We start from the raw sequence: 17,756 nt of genomic DNA, 5'->3' as shown, positions 1-17,756 counted from the left end.
CATGGATATGAAGATATAAATATGAAGAATCACAACTTCTGGGATAGCAAACCTGAATTACAAGTGCATTTCAGTGGTTTTATTCCCTTTTTTATTCCTCCCTGCCCCTTTTTTGTGTGTGTGTGTATTATATCTCTGACCTTCTAGGAAATTTCTTTGTCTGTAAATAGAGCAAGCAGTGTAGTAAGCTTTTCATATGCTTGGACAAGAAAAAAATAAAAAGGCTTCTATTCTTATCCAAAGCTTTTATTCCTGTTCCTTCTTTCTTCTCCATAATCTAAAAATCTAAACCCTGCATATTTTCAAATTGGAAGTCAGTGTTAGTAGTTTTTGTGAAGAAAAGCAAACAACATCACAGATTTCTATTTTTAAAACCAGGAAAATTCTTTAGTGTTTTGGTGGGGGGTGAGTGGGGGTATTTGGTTTGATTTTATTTAGGTTTGTTTTATTTCCCTCTTAAAAGACGTAATTAAGCAGCACATGCTGTCTATGTGCCTGTGTGATATGACAACCTAATTGAGTGTTTGGAAGGCTAATGAAAGCAGGGTGCGATGGAAATCCAGGTGAGCAATTCAGAACAGCTCATTTCACTAGTGGGCTGCTAAAAACCAAAGCAAGTACACATGGGGGAAAGGAAAAGTAGGAGGTGTATAAGGAAAGCTTAAAAACCTTAGAAGAGAGTAACAGGAGATGAGTGCTTGGTTTTAATAGAGATTGTAGATTTAGCATTGAGCTTTTTATATGTTAATGTTCATTAGCATCTGAAAGGGACTACCAGAAGAAGAGAGTAGAAAAGATCAAGATTCTTATTTAGGTAGGTGGAACACGGGAATACCCATTTCTTTTATATGTGAAATCTAAGTTTCCTAGGGTATGCAAGTAAGAAAAACTCTTACAGACTGAGCAGAATCCTTGATTTGAAGATCACAGCTGTAATCACTGAAAGATTCTACAAAGTAAGATTTCTCCCAGTAAGCAATATTGGAACTTTAGAGTGGTAAAATAGACATTTTATTAAATTCATGAAAGAAGAGGGATTAGAACAGTATGTGTGTGTTTCAAATATAAAACATTTCAGAAAATATTTTTTTTCCTCTATAGCCTATCCAGGCATTATTAGCTTTACATATACTTGATGAAAAATGTCATCCAAACCTAAATCTTTCACTTTTATAATAGTATGCTGACAGATCTTACAGTGCCCCATAACATTACAATATCTACTTCTGTAGCAATGATTAGGAATGATATGGAGGGAAGATTGTAGAAACCTGTTATAAACTAAGCTGTTTAAAGCTTTATTATCCTTTATACCACACTCAACACTGTGCAACAGGTGAAAGATAGTTGCTTGCAAAGACTTAATGTTAAAAAGAAAATGAGGATATAGGTAAAAAAAAAAGGAAGTTATTTCTGGGTTTTGCATTTCCTTACAAATCTTAAACGTCTTTTTCTTTATTATAAGAAGTACTATTTAAGTGTTTTATTTTTGTCTTTTTATTTATTTATATTTTAGTTCTGAAAATTTCCTTATAATTTAGCATTCTCAAAAGCAGAATTCTCATATATCATTAGAAAACATATATATACACATATATAAATTATATCTATATATCTATATATACAAAGGAATAAGGTATATATATAATTTATATATGTGTGTTTAGTTCTAAAAAACTCTTTCCATTCATCTCTCACCATGGAATTTGGATTAAATTCAAGAGAACAAACCAGAAAAAACAAATTACTTTGCTAGTAAAATGAACATTATTTTTTCACACACAAAGTGCTACTGAAGGCAACATTTTATGTTTATTTTTATTAAAGAAAGAAGAATGTTATTGGACTTTGAATATAATAAATTTATCTGAAAAGTGTTTTTTGGTATAGGGGCTACAAGCACAAAAGAAATTTCAAAGTAGATATAACTAATGCTTTGCATATATTCAGTTGAATCTCTTTCTTTATAATCACTTCTGTCTCTTTTTGGTTTGCCATTTGGTTAACTTTAGGTATTTCATAACTTGTTACATTATCTCAACATTCATTAATAACAGTGCTTGTTCTTAAAGTAAAGCAAATCAAAGCCAAAACAAGTTTAGCTCTAAACTGCAAGTGACTTCACTTTTGGAAAGTGAAAATAAAATGGAGCCATGCTCTGTGGCTGTGCCAGGTATAAATACTTGTTTGTAGGTGCTCTAGGACCAATGAAGTAAAAATGCAAAGTGAGACACTGAAGCCAGAGTGGGAGGGGAAATAGCACTTGCTGCAGCAGTGCAGTTGTCTGGAGCAGGCAGCACTTGAAATATTATTCAGAAGAGATGTATAAACCAGCTTCTTCTTCTTTAATCTGTACATTCAGCTGGGAAATATTTGCAAAAGTTTTTTAAAGCCAATAATTTTCTACATAGAAACAAAAGGAAACCTCTTGGGCCTGAACATCTAAAGCCATAAAAGACAACATGTACTCCTCTGTGCCTGCTCTAAACCCAAGCAGCAACTGGAACCAAAGAGATTTTTATGCTAAATGGTGTTTTTGGAATGATCGCACAAACATTTCTACTCTGGGCATCCAAAACTGAGAGCCAACATAGACTAATAAATATTTATATTTTGGAAGCTTTTTCTCTAAATAAAACAATTTTCCTTCTTCCTCCAATGACACATTTTATCTCAGTGTTGTATTAATATCTCCAGGTTATTAGGTTTATTTTAAATTATTCAGGTCCAGGTTATAGGGTTTATTTTGAATTATTATACTTTCATTGTGGAGTATGTAATAATTCTTTTTCCTCGTGACAACTTATTTTATATTTCCAGGGAAAGAGTTTGGACTGCCTAAAACACAGCTGATAATAATGGATGTTCTAGCAGTGTGCCCCTTACCTGCTGCTGTTCAGTTGTCTTTCTGAGACAAAGATCTAACAAAGTTGTAGGGTACAGTCTGAGCCCTGATAGTCCAGGTACAAAATTGTTTTCTGCTATTTCATGCCGTTTGAGATGAAATTCCTTCTACACACCAGGCACTAATAATGATACTGCTCTCTTAAAAAATTCATCTCTGTGTGGATTTCAAGTTGCTTTATATAACACTGTTCCATTTAATCCAGGAAAGCTGAGGAATACTCAAATGCCATGGCTTCTATGCCTCAACATCTTATCACCCATGAAAATAATGACCAAACTTGGAAAAGTTGTATGACTGGTTTCCTAGTCATAGTTTTCCTAGTTTTCAGGAAAAGCCTTGGAATATAGAGACCTGTTTGTCCTTCCCTCATGCAAACTAAAGGCCCAGGAGCATCAGGCAATGCTAACTTTAATGTTGTCTTTGAATATGTTATTATTTCTGACAAATCATAACGGGCTATACTGGCTCACACCAGTCCCCATTTCACTCTACTGCTTTTTCTCAGCTTTGGCATACATTCTTTTACTCTCAGGTGCACAAATAGTCATAGAATAGCTTGGTTTGGAAGGTGCCAGCATCATACACTATAAAATGATTGCAGAAAATTTGGTGAGGTGTTAATTGTTCAGCACAAGAATAAGATTTCCCATCACATCTCTTTTTGCTAAGCACTTTTCCCCTCTAAATTACCAGCTGTAGTAAAAATCAAATTTTGTGAAGACCAGGTCTCTAATACAGCTCTAAAGTATGGGCTGCCTGTAATGGACAGCTTGCTAATTTTTCTCTGCACGACACAGAAAGAGGAGAGAGTAAACATCTATGAAAATTCATTGTGCAGTCTAAACACAATTTCTTACCAGTCATGGTAATAAAGCCAGTCACACAGAATGTTGTTTCTCTGTCCTTTAATTCTCTGTTCAATATTTTAAACTACATAACATTTCTATTTTTTCTTTTTTTTTTTTTTTTTTAAGTGTTAAAAATAATTTTAAAAACTTGGGAGTCTCAGTTTCACTGGACAGTATTTAAAAATTAATTTTTCTGATTAATGGTTCTTCCTGAATATCTCTATCCTCATTTCTCTTATGACATCTCTGAGCATTTCCTTACAAATTATATGATCTGCTCAACCTAGGAACCTGGTCAAGGAGTGAAACAGAGCTTTACCCTTTAGCTGACTGTATGAATACATTTGTGCTCGCACTGTGATGTAATTTGCAGCTGTCTGTGTTATCAGTAAATTTTTCTGTTATATAAACAAAGTACAGTAAAGACATTGTGCTGTACCAAGAACTTCCTAAGTATGAATTTGAGATCACTGCATTCATAAATGGCAAAACCTTGAGAGAATTATGCAGGCTCTCCCAGTAGGGCATTAACACACTTATAATACAATCCCACACTACAAGAATCTGAATGTGCCACGTATATTACAGGAAAGAAAAGTGAACTATGTTATAAATGTGTTTTAAAGTTTAACTAAAAAAAAAAAACCTATGGAAATCATGTTCTTATCCCTCACCTGTGAAACCAGGTGCTTTATTTATTGCAAGAAACTGAAAGAGGTATATATTGTACTAATAACACTTAAAAATGTCTAAAGTGTCTTAAAAAGATCTTTCTGCGTATTTGGAGCCCAAACTTGTGAAATAGCAGAATTTTACGCAGGGACAATGTCCTCATCAGGAAAATGTATCACAACTTTCCACAGAATAAAGAAATTTTTCTCAAGCTTAATGATTTATAACAGGCTGAGTAATAAAATCTAAAAGTGATTCAGGATTGTGCTGGCTTTTCTGTCCTTTTGGAGACATGTTAGCATACCATAATTTTTAAATAAAATGGGAATCCTTTCTGGAGCAGAAGTAGTGAGTACAGGCTATAATGTGTACCAATAGTGATGAAGTTTTTGTGAGTTCATATATGTGATAATTTAGCATATGTGTATTTTAGCATAGATAAACTGCCCAATTTTTTTGCACACTTGTATTCATTTTCTGTGATCTTTGTACTCACATACGCCTCTATCATGTCTTTGTGATACATATCATTATGCAGGCTTTTTCCTTCATTAATTTGGACACAATAATTATATAATTCCCAATGCAAATGCTGATCTATATTTATGCCCTCCATCTGATAATGAGGTTGTTGCCTGAAATAAAAAAAAGCAAAACAAACTTTTAACAGTGTTAAAATAGTAAAATAATAAGCAGACCTTTAATGGAAGCTTCCAGGTGTCCCCATGGTTATGGGCACAGCCGGTGTTGGATTTCTGCAATTTTTATAAGTTTGAAAAATTTGCATATCTAACAAATACTGTCCAATTAGAAAAGCAGTTGTATAGGTAATTTCCCCCTGGGTTTTGCCCCATTGGAGCCCCCCTCCCGATCTTTTAGCCCTACGTTTTATTATGTCTATGATCTACGATGCAAAACAAAGTGTCCTTGCTAGACTAAAAGCAAGACTAAATGTAATTCCAATAAGGTAGCATAATATGTAAGAAAGTGTAACTACTATGCTAAAGTGACAAAGTGTTAGAAACTATGCAGCTATATTTTAAAATCTATAAAGCTAGGGATATATAAAAAGCAAAAATCTTTAAGCATCAATGTCACTGAATTTATATTCAAGATTTTCACTCAGCATGTCTTTGCAAGGAAGGGAGATTAGTCTGCTCCTCATTCTTTCCTTGTGTTTTCAATGATTATATAAAGTGGCTTTGGGCAGTGTCAGGCAATTTGGGAATTATATATAATTATTTTGTCCAAATTAATGAAGGAAAAAGTCAAAATAAAGGTATATATAACAATGAAATGATAGAAGCATATGGGGGTACGAAGATCATAAGAAATTACTACAAGTGTACAGCAAAAAATGGGCAGTTAATCTATGCTAAAATACACATATGCTAAATTATCACATATATAAACTCACAAAAAGTTGGGTGGTGGTTAAGAGGGAGCAAAGCTCTATTTGGTTGCTGTCCGGTTCCTCTCACACACCTCTTGATAAGAAGATATAAGAATATGCATAGAATGAAATCCTGCTCTTTAATATGATTGCCCCAGCTCCTCCTCTTGTGCCTCTCTGGACACTTGAAAACCACCAAGCACCTAATGTTTACCATAGAGATGCTGGGTACGTGTGAGACTGGATTTTAACTTGGAATTAGAATTTGAGCTCAAGTTGAGGAGACTAAATGAATCCAAGTACTTTGAGTCCACACTCGAATTTTTTTTTCATTTTCTTTCTTTTTTAAATAGAAATCCTTAACTACCAAAATGAAAACTACCTCTAGCCTTGATTTAATGTATTCTTTTCTCTTTCACTCTCCATCCTGGAAGGAGGAGGAGCAGAAAGACGCATGGTATGGAGGATGAAAGCAGTTATAATGCATGATGTAGGAGGAAGAAAATTATGGGGAAATTATCTTTAGCAGTTCACTGATAACTACCTTCATAGTTTATAAAAGAATCACTGAAAATATATATGTAAATTACCTGAATTTTCTATTAGAGTTTTCCTCTGCTCTCTAGATTGCAAACCTTAACAAAATTTTGTAAATTAAGGAAAATGATAAAAATAAAAGTGAATATATTTTATTTTAAATTATTTCTGATGCTGGCCAGATGCATAAATGGTTAATTGGTATGGGTGTTCGATTCTTTTAAAAAATATACATGTGATGATGAGTTACTTATGTACTCCTGAAAGCAAATTCATTTTGGGAACACTACTATTTGAAGTGATGAATGTAAAGCTAAATACTTGCATCTGGATTTTAACCTTTTCCCCCTCCCCCTTACCCTTCCTTCCAAGAGTCTATTCTATTAAACTTTTGTATAGTGGAAAGATAATTCAGCTAGTCTCATACTTACTGGCTATGGCTTGGAAATTGCGTAATTTCACAATGTTTTGTATACATGCAGAGTCATTTTCTACTGTGTGACTAGATAGCAGAGTTTAGACAAGCTATTTACTTAATGTACTGTTCAAGACAAATATGGAGAATGCAGAAATTTTTCCCTTTTTTAATATTTATTTCATTTTTCACGCAAATATTATTTCAGCTATTTCACAGGAGGATTAATAATTATGGATAATAATTTGGTGTACCTGGAAGAAAGAGAAGGACAAAAGATCTGATCTTCTATTATAATCTGAGCTTCAGAAATGGTGATCATAAAGGATGTCCAGCTACAAGCTTTTGAACTCAGATTCAGTTACACTGATATAAATCAGGAGCAAGCCTTTCTAAAACAAATGAAACTGCTTAAGAAAATCCATCAGTTCTGAATCCATGAGATCTGTGGCTTTGAGTTCTTTTGATTTTTCATCAGACTGTTCAAGAAACTAAAATTTTCACTCTTTATTTTACCCATTTCTGTTGGTTGGTTGGTTGGTTGGTAGTTTTTAGCTCTATATTCCGACTTCATTCCATGTATGCAACTGTATGCTGTGTTATTTTCGGCAAAGTTTTTCTTTAAGTTTAGTCAGACCAAGATCCCTGACTGACAGCTGCATAGGATACTGTTGACAGAACACTTCTTCTTTTTTGTCTCTTTCTTACTTGTTATGCTCTAATTGCTGCTAAACACTACACTAATACACACCAAGTTAATTCCCCACTGGTAAGAAAAGTGACATCAATCTTCTGTTATAAGGGTATAGTTGGTAATTTGTTACTGCTTTATATTGGCTGGGCATCTCCATGTCTTGGAATAGAAGTTTGCATCTATTTGTAGAGACAAGAGATGGGGTAGGCTTTGGTCTATTGCAGGTGTTTCACATCATTTTCTGTTCCCATTCTTCCCATATTTCTCTCCTGTTCATCACTGGGACTGACAGTCAGACTTGAGCAGCAGCCATCTCCAGAGTACACAGACTTCTTGGAGAAAAGTAGTGCTTTCACTACACAACTTTTCCTCTTCCAGGTACTCTCTACTAATTTCAACAGAATTTCAACAGCCCCTGTGGTCTCCCTAACAATTTGAAAGAAAGCAGGCTCGTATCAGATGATGCTATGCAAAACCAAAGCCTGAATTTTCCCCACTTTCCTTCTGAACTTGTTTTGGGTAGCCTGCAGCAGTGGATATGTTTGGTCTGTCTGGAACCATTATTCTTTCACAACAAACCATCCTGAAAGGTATTTTGAGATTACAATTCATGTCTCAATGAGCTTTATGTTTTTTTTTTTTTTTTTTTTTTTCTGAAGATATTCCTATTTAGGATGTAAATATCAAAACTTGGATGAAATAATAAACACTAGTATGATTTCCACTGATTCTATTTCTTCATTATATTGAAGTCTTCTGGGACCAGGTCAGATTTCCACTGATTCTATTTCTTCATTATATTGAAGTTTTCTGGGACCAGGTCAGAGGATTCTTTTTCCTTTAAAGCTTCTCTCTAATATTTCCTAATTTCTTTCCTAGATCACAAAATTTTACAACTCAGATGCATTGTGTTTGGTTCTTTCCCATTTGGAAATAAATGAAAAAACATCATTAGGTAATTTACTGTTTTGTTATCACCTCAGAGAGTCAGATTTTATCAATAGTTTGTTTGGGATGATAGCCATCTATCAATTCACGGATTTTTATTTAGCAAAACATAATTTAAACTACCGTAGGGTTACACACAAGAATTTCTCTAGACATTTACTAGAGGTTTTATCTCAACATGGAGACAAGTCTGTCAATTGCATCTCATCCCCAAAAATTCCATGAGACAGGCATAGAAAGTGACAAGGATTTTTCAATACTAAACATAGTGAATAACCTGCAATACAGGCACAGCCTGCAAATGTTTGTGTTAATAAATCATCAAAGATGGGTTCCACCTTTTTTAAAGGGAAACTTCAGAAGGGTCATCTTGCACTTGTGTCTGCATCTGATTTTTAATGTGATGTACAGAATACAGATAATCTTCACTGAAAGGAAGAAAGGTGAAGGTGATCTAAAAGCTGTACTAGACTAATTAAATGGGAAACTTAGCAGCAGTAACAGTAATACAATAGAGTGAAAATCCAAATCAGGTTTTCTACCTGTGTAATCAGTGAGTTGTGTTTCAAAGAACTGAAGCTCTGCCAGAATTCAAGAAGAATAGATATGTTATATCCCATTTTGTCCCATAATTTTTGAGATGTGAAGTAAAACTAATCCCACTTTTTATTGAAAGGAAGAACACCCTGCAACTTGTAAGAGAAAAAGGGAAGTGGTGACAAATGCTTCCTTGAAAGTCTGTCTTGAGAAAAAAAATTGTAAATTAATCCAAAAGAGAGCTTTTCTAGTAAAATCTTCAGCAATATATTCAAGAAAAAGGAAGAAGAATGCATGAAATTCTATTTGTATTTATGTGTCTTCTGTTATATTCTCTGCACTTTTGGAACCTTTTTCTTGTATTTTAAATACTCAGACTAGTATATTTTTTTTCTGTAAATAGCATATATTATGTCTATTCTACCTATAATTTGACATTTTATATGGAAGAACTTAGCTCCACAGTTCTGACAACTCTAAGCAAACTGTAGTAGACCACAAATAGTTAAACCCTGAGACAAGCGATAAACAGATTGCAATGGACTGATTCAGCTTATGAGATGGTGGGGTTTCTTCCTGAATTCTTTTCTGCATAGAGAATAGCATTCTGATTTATGTTTGTAGATAGGCAAGGAATATATACACTACTCATTCTTGAAGGTGGTTTGTAAATGGCCAAGAGATAAGTAACTTTGTCTCTCCAGTGGAAGGAGTCATTTCATACAGAACTTAACCTGCTTAGTTGGTTCAACTCTGTGCTATCTCCAGACAGCTACCCTTCTGACTGTAGTACCTACCTGTTCATTATGTAACCCTCAGAGAGAAAATATGACATAATTGAGAGGACTTGGGTACAGAACATATTTCCAGCATTTACTTCTGACAGTTTGAATATCCACGGACACTTTTTCAATGCTTACCAGCTTCTAGAGAGCATGATCTTAACTCCTAATTCTCACAGAATCAATTAGGTTGGAAAAAGTCTCTGAGATCTTTGAGTCCAACCTATGATCAAACACCACCATTTCAAGTAGGCCATGGCACTGAGTGCCACAGACAGTCTTTCCTTAAACACCTCCAGGGACTGGGACTCCACCACTTCCCTGGGCAGTACATTCCAATGCCCAATCACCCTTCCGTGAAGAAATTCCTCATATTATCCAGGCTAAATCTCCCCTGGTGCCACTTGAGGCTGTTTCCTCTTGTTCTCTCACTGGTGGCCTGGGAGAAGAGACTGACCCTCACCTGGCTACAGCCTCCTTTCAGGCAGTTGTAGAGAGAGATAAGGTCTCCCCTTGGACTCCTTTTCTCTAGGCTAAACAGCCCCAGCTCCTTCATTTGCTCATCAAAATTGTGTCCAGACCCTTCACCAGTTTCATTGCCCTTCTCTGGAAGCACCTCTAGCTACTGAAGTAGACACTAAAGTCACCAATGATGTCCTGGCCTAGGATCATCACACTCGTTCCCAGTGGTCACATTCTGCCCAACTCCTTCTCTGGTGCTGCAGGGAAACAAACGAGTCCTCACTGTCAGAGGGAGGAGTAAGACAGTGATGCTGCTAACTTGTGTCTCTCAAAACCCCTCTTGAAGTCTTAAATCGAGTCTAGCACCAAGTTACTTAATAAAGCCTATGGGATTTTTGGGGGGGAAGTTTTGCAAAGCACATTTCAGTATATTGCATTTGAAAGAGTTTTCTCCTATATAGTAGAAGCTGTTTGGTGTCAAGAAACAGAAGAAAGAAACCTAGGGTTATATCTATGTGTGTTAGAAAATGAACTGTATCAGAGCCCACTCTTTGGTCTTTTGACCAAATAGAAAGATTTAGCTATGCCATGTAATCAAGCTCTTACCTTTGAAATCAGCCATTCCAGATATTCTTAGTAGCATTTCTAATGATTTGTGTAGACATCCAAGATGTGCCCAAAGCTTGTCTTGAAGTTTTCTAGCCAGGGCAGAGAGGTGACATGAGATTATTTAACTCACTGATTTAATGATAAAAATGACACAGCTTCATTGGCAGGAGAGAGGATAGGATCTGTTTAACCCACAAATATAAACTGAGTGCTAAAAATATTAAGGGAATTCAAAAACTTCTTGAAAGGTAGGTGGTGAAATCATAAGTAATTGAATTACCTACAGCTAGAATTTAGAAAAAAAAAAAAGATTCTCTGCAATTCTGATCACAAGGTGCCTTTTCAAGAATGATTTTTTTACTTAAGTTGATGGGGATTCTGGTGATAATCTGAGCTGTGTTTATTTATATTTGAAGGAGAGAAAAGTGACAGAGAAAGGAAAGGTTTTGATTTGTGTGTGAGGGTGTTAACATACTGGTAGATTCATTATGATTTATCTTGCTGAAGTGTTAGAGCTGTAATCAAATATATTTACCACAAGTATAAAAGCCAGATAATGTAGTATGCTATCTACAGTCTTTGGCAGATTTTATTGTTAAAGAGCACATGAGGGTTGTAGGAAAAGCTATTGTGTGCTTGTTTCTAACTCCTAAGTTTTCAGCAATGCATTTTTCTGACATGCATAAGTGATATAAGACTTTTACAGTGCAACAAACAAGATATAAATTTACAAAATGGGGGGGGGGGGTATTATTTTATATATGAATATTAGCAGTACTATATTTTCTGAATTTTTTTAAAAAAGAATGGAGGAAATCTATACATAGTGCATTACATATTTCTCTCTCCATGTCTACAGATGGACCAGCTGAGAATTCACAGGTATCTAGCATGATCAAGAGACTAAAAACTTTGTAGAAACATTGATAAAAAAATTTGGTAAGTCTTGTGTTTTAAGTTACTTAGATATCATGATCAATGGGATGTGTTGCTAAAATAACTCCAGAAGGTTCAGTTTCTGAGTTTTCCTATTTGAATGGAATAAATAGGTTGAAATTAATGTCTAACAGAACGCCTTTTTGCAGAGGTTAGTGTATTCTCCCGACCATACACTGTGTGTTGGCACTTTGTACAGAAAAACCCTGACCCTGCACTAGTTTTCTAACTGCCACTAATGACACAGGATTTATTCATATTATGTTCATTACAGCTTTGATCCTTTAGCAATAAGATTCATTGTCTTAAATATCTCCTGCTGGTTTATGAAACCTCTCAAAGACTTCCGCTTTCTCCCTGTGCAAGGGAAGGCTGCAGCCTCTGAGGGAAGATTTGTTTAAAGTCTCCATGATGGTTTGACCTTGGTCAGCAGCCGAACACCCACCCTATGTCTTGATCAATCCCCTCTCCCTTGGGATGGGGAGAAAACAGAAGGAAGGCCAGAAGGCTCGTGTGTATGGTCTTATAGGAGGCAGGCAGAAACTATGCATGCTAGCAAATAAGAAAGAAGAATTAATTCGCTACTTCCCGCTGGCAGGCAGATGTCCATCCACTTCCCAGAAAGCAGGGCCTCAGCATGAGTAACAGTTTCTTGGGAAGACAAACATGGCAGCCATGAATGTTCTTCTTTCCCTCTCTTTTCTCTAAGCTGCTCTTGCTAAGCATGACATCATACAGTATGAGATATACCTTTGTTCTCCCTGGGTCAGCTGTCTCACCCCCAACCTATTTGCTAACAAATATATTTCCTTCAGGCTATTTGTAGAAAAACTATTACAGTTCTCACTTTTCTGGATTTAGAAGAGGTATTTAACAATAAAGCAAAATTTATTTATTAATTATTTTACACCAGTTGATCTTTTTTTTCTCTATCTTATCTTTATCCATTTCTCTGCCACACACTTCTTCCTTCTTCTAGCTTCTTTTGAAATCCTGAATATTTTTAAGGAGTCTCTGATGGAGAGAGAAAGATGCTGTCCATGGATATACAGATAGTGGACTCTCTTTGAAGGAGGGCTGCAAAGCACATAGCTGATGTTTGGAGTTTGATCCCTGAGCTTCTGTGAGAAAGAGCTGGAGATCTATTTTTGTTTTTGTCCTGAAGCTCATGAAAGCTTGGAGAATATTATACATTAATGAGCACACTAACAGAAGTCACCATCTACAGCTAGAGTATAGATCAGTATTTGGTAAGCACAGTCATTGCTTTCTCCTTTCCTAGATTGTATGCAATCATAGGGCAAAAGTCTACCCCAGAATATTTTTTAGAGGTGAGAGGTCACATAAATATATTTTTATATCTTCTAAAAGTCATATTAAGTAGTATAGAGTGGCACATAAACAGGATTAACCCTTAGGTAGTCTTGAGTTTACATTTTATTTCTTATTGGCACAAGGTTCAGTTTAATATATCTCTAGCTTTGGATTTGTAAAGGCCTCCAGATAAAAGATCAATTTACAGAAAGCATCATCTGCTATTTGAAGGACAGGTACTCATCTTTCAAGGGCTGCTGCTTACACAGATGGGTAGTGGGTAACATATTTCCTTGAAGCATTATGTGAACACCAAGTAAACATTTAAATAATTATTCATTGCCTCTTTTACCTGGGATAGGATAATCTTGCATTAATAAAACATGGTTTTCACTTTCCTGTCTAAAAGCCCAAGCACAGATCTAACATTTTTATTCAGGAGAGGAAGGAGAGTACTATATGCTAAAGGAGATTGACGGAAACATGCAGAATTGTTGCTAACACCAGTCAGTAATGTAATGTTCAGCACAACCACATATCAGCCTATAAAACAGACTTCTTTTATATTTATTTTTAGTGTGAATTCAATTCCCAAAGGAAAAAAACCAAAACAAAACAAATAAGCAAATCCTAAAGAAAAAAAAATCCTTTAGAACTTTCAAAATTTGGCAGGTCAGTAATTAAAACTGAAAAGTCTGGAAGTCAAAATCTAACATGCCTCACAATAAGATTGTCTGCGCAGTCTTTAATATATATACACATTTTTTACAGCGTTGTATGGTGATATATAAAACTGAGAAACTTTCCTGTCACAGTGCACCAGAGAGATGATGCTTCCTTACAGATGTTGGCTGTGTTGGTTTGTCCTTAGTGTTTAAACTGGACGATGCCTTTTCTCTGCATGGTTATTGAACACATTCAGCAGACAGGATTATTTATTTTCTACAGTATATAAGCACTTTGCAAAAATTAATTTCCCTCTACAATACTCTATCCAAATATGTTCAAAAGACACATCTCCACAATTTAGTTTGCACAAATGCAGAATATATGAAACCCAGAAACAACAAAAATATGGTTAGGGGCCTTCCCTAAAAAGTCTTGATTTCAAAAATGGAATATTTTATTAGCCTGGCAATGGAAGTCCCTCGCAGAAGCAGGAATTCTCATGCTTTATTGAAATATTTGATTTCCTCTACTGGTCACTATATACTGTTTTCTAATCTGTCATAAGCAAGATACAAGTCCTATAGCAGGAGTCTGCTTTACTACATGAACTGGCTCAGTTGTTAAGTCTGATACACACAAAAATATTTGCAAATGTTAACTATTTAGTCCACTGTCCCTCAAAAGCAATCTTCACCCATTTCTCTCTTCACTCCCATATGTGATGGGGATCTTCTCTGCCTGGCAGTGTGCCCTTTCTATCATTGATCCTTGTTTTCTAGTCCCTTGGAGTAACTGACATATCAGATTATGCAACTGGTTCTGGCAAAGCTTGAACGGAAAGTGATAACTCTTACTAGAACATATGCATATAACTGGAAAAAATCCCCAGGCAAACTTTGAAAAATCCAAGTCCTTCTTGAAGTCTGTAATCAGAGTAGTAAGATTCAATATATGTATAGAGCAAGAACACTAATACCAGTCTATTAGACAAATTGAGAGGAAAATGTAGTTGGAAGTTGTAGAGCAGAGGAGGCAGAGAGGAGGAAAAGCTCTGGTTGCTGTGGGACAGACAGTTATTTATGTTGTATGGTTGGCTCCTGCCACAGCGGTGTCTGACTTCATTCTGCTAGAAGAAGGTGACTGAGCATTAATGGCACAGTGTGGCTGCCTGTGAGCTGGAACAAGTTTAACCCCTGTACTGATGCTCCTTTTATTTTAGGGGGAAAACCTAACTGCACATCTACCAGAGATGCAGTAGATATTTGATCTTATTCTAGAAATTACATGTTTTTTTCTAGTTTCTGAATAATAATAACCAATCTTGATATGCCAATATGCCTGAAATTTTCCCAACTCATAAAGCAGAAAAAATTCAAGCTCATTTAAATTAAGGGGCATTAAACACTGCTTTTATGTCTTAAGCTTTTCAAATCCAAAGCTATATCTGATCAGATTGTCTTCTCAGTAACATATGTGCAGGGCCAAAATAACCCAAATTACATCACCGAAGTGTTTGGAATGCACAGTAGAAGCTAACAAGAATGTATCTCTTTCCTACATGGGTCATGATGATGCTTCCATTCTGCTTCAGCTCAGATCTTTGTTCAGACTCCCAGTTCTCTAGAAGAGTTATGCCATTTAGGATTCCTCTGAAAAGTACCCACTATACCAAATGCTCTGCTACCTCTTTGAATTTCTCCTATCTCGGCTGTCACAAATTTCCCTTACAAAGCTGTGAATTTTGTGGTTTGAGACTTTTGTCTTCTAATTATTTGGATAAATCTTAATTTTTTCAAACCATAAAATTAGATGTTCAAGTTCGCAAGTTTGCTGCCAATTTGGAATGACTAAGTTATAAAGAGCTACTGTCTTTCTCATTGTTTTGTCATTTCTCTATTACTGCTATTGTTATTTATATCATGTCCTCCCATTTATGTTCCAAAACATATTATTAATTATTATCTCTGTTTCTCTCCAATAATCTAATGAGTTATTTGATGCATCAAGACTGAACAGACTGCATGAGATAACCATAGCTTTCATTACAGACTTCTCAATTCCCTGGTATGACAGACTTCTGCCACCAAACTGAAAACCTGAACAGCAGCACATACCCTATTGCTTTCTTTTAGGCACTGAGACAAAAAACAATGGCTTACACATAAAAGAGCACAGAATAAGTTTTGTGCCCTGATACCATTACAGATTTCTGAAGTGACATGCAATCCATATAAACATTCCTTTTATAGCTTTTCATGAGTTCAGTGTAGGTTTTCTGTCACTCTAAAAAGAACAAGTGTTGGCAGGTGCTGTGCACTTTTCTTTTCATGGCTCTGCAGATGCTTTAAAGCTTTCCTTTAATGGAACTGCACAACAGTACATAGTAGTGCTGTGAACACCTGGCGAGTAATTAAAGCCACGAGGTTCTGTTCTTGACATAAACCAGTCTCATACTAAGCCCTGCAGAACTGAAAGCCCACATGCTGTATTATTGCCTGCTCAGTCTCTTCCAACGACACTGCAATCGGAGCCCTTCAGACAGACTGACATTTTTCATCTCAGGGAATGACAGGAAAACTCACCCTCATCTTAGGGTTTGTCATGTTTGTATATTCATCCAAGAAGGCCATGAACTGTGGCTAGAGGTCTCTTGATTCTGTTTTTAGATAGATGTTAGGCTCATTACTAGCAAATATAACTTAAATTCTTCACATTCCATTCTGTATCACTGGCAGTTAAAGTCTTTACCTTACAGTCAGTAATGAATCAAACAATAATTTTATATAAGAAAGGGCACTGGTTATCTTAATACCTTCTTCCATGACAGTAATGTTTCTCCTAATGCACTTTGATGGTACAATCACCATTACATAGCTTGTTAACACATTAATTAAACCTGCATTTATGATTAATACAGATAAATTATTAGTTCATTCTAAGGATAAGAGAGGAACATTCTAAAAACCATGTGCAGAAGAATTATAATAATTTCATATTTGACTAATCTATTCATTTTGAAATTTGAACACAAAAAATATTCTCTTTACAAAGAAATTTTTAAGACAGGAATGGTTTTGATGTATTCTTATGATTTTTTCTTTTTTTTTTTCAAATGTTTTATCGCTCTTTGCACTTTGAGTGTTAGTAATGGAAATTAAATTGTGCTTGACAAAATACATAGATAAATTGCTCTTAATGACCCACTACATTAAAATTTTACAGTTTGTTGATGTAATTGTGTTGGTTTGCTTATCTACTAATATGCAGCATTAAGCAATTTCCTTTGTTTATTTCTGTCATTAGTGAGCTAGCAACACTGTCTCATAATGCTGTAAAAGACAAAAACATTGGTACATGCATCTGATTCTCTTTCAAAAAAATGTTCTAGAACAGTGTAAAGTGGTTTATTGTTTGCTTTGTTTGTCGGCTTCGAAGAATTTTGGGAATCCAGCTAGACATCTCATAATTACAATTTCAAGATATTATTGTAGATAATATTATGAAAAGAAAAGAAAGGATTTGCAATCTTTCTTAAAAGGAAATTTTTTTTTTCTGTCACTTTCAGGAATTTAAGCAGGGAAGCTTAGTCTTCCAGAATTTCTCAACGTGCAAAGCTGAGGAGGATTTAAGAAATATACATCTGAAAAGCTTAAGATAAGAGCTCATCTATTTTATTGTGTTTCTTCTTTTAATTTATGGCTAACTGAAAAGCTGTTAAAAAAAAGAAAAACAGCAAAAGTTTCTGTGTGCCCCCAAGTTCATAGGAACTTTATTACCATGCAGATTTACTCAGTCAGAATCACTGCTGATCTCTCTGAAATGTTGCAGGTCCACTTATCACCAGTTCCCAGGTGACCGATCTGCAATTTATTCATATCAGAAACCATTTTTCCTCTGGCCACTCTGATTCTAATGCAGACTGTATATCATCAGGCAATGACAAGAACAGAGGGATTGATCTCTCCTGGCCTAATAAGCTTATTTTTATCTTCAACTTTGCCTTTGTAGTGGAGCAGATATTATAAGCTGTCT

General features: G+C 35.4%; 1 long non-coding RNA gene across 1 annotated transcript; it reads left to right on the top strand.

The window, feature by feature from the left end:
- Positions 1-693: 693 nt before the first annotated feature.
- Positions 694-17,372, top strand: LOC138110843 (uncharacterized). Its single transcript, XR_011151104.1, has 3 exons — positions 694-814; positions 11,665-11,744; positions 17,290-17,372. It is a non-coding gene; the product is annotated as an uncharacterized lncRNA (long non-coding RNA).
- Positions 17,373-17,756: the final 384 nt, after the last annotated feature.

The sequence above is a fragment of the Aphelocoma coerulescens genome, chromosome 5, assembly GCF_041296385.1.
Source record: "Aphelocoma coerulescens isolate FSJ_1873_10779 chromosome 5, UR_Acoe_1.0, whole genome shotgun sequence".
NCBI classification, from domain to species: domain Eukaryota; kingdom Metazoa; phylum Chordata; class Aves; order Passeriformes; family Corvidae; genus Aphelocoma; species Aphelocoma coerulescens.
Note: the sequence above shows the minus strand (reverse complement) of the source record. Positions and strands in the feature narration are given on the sequence as shown.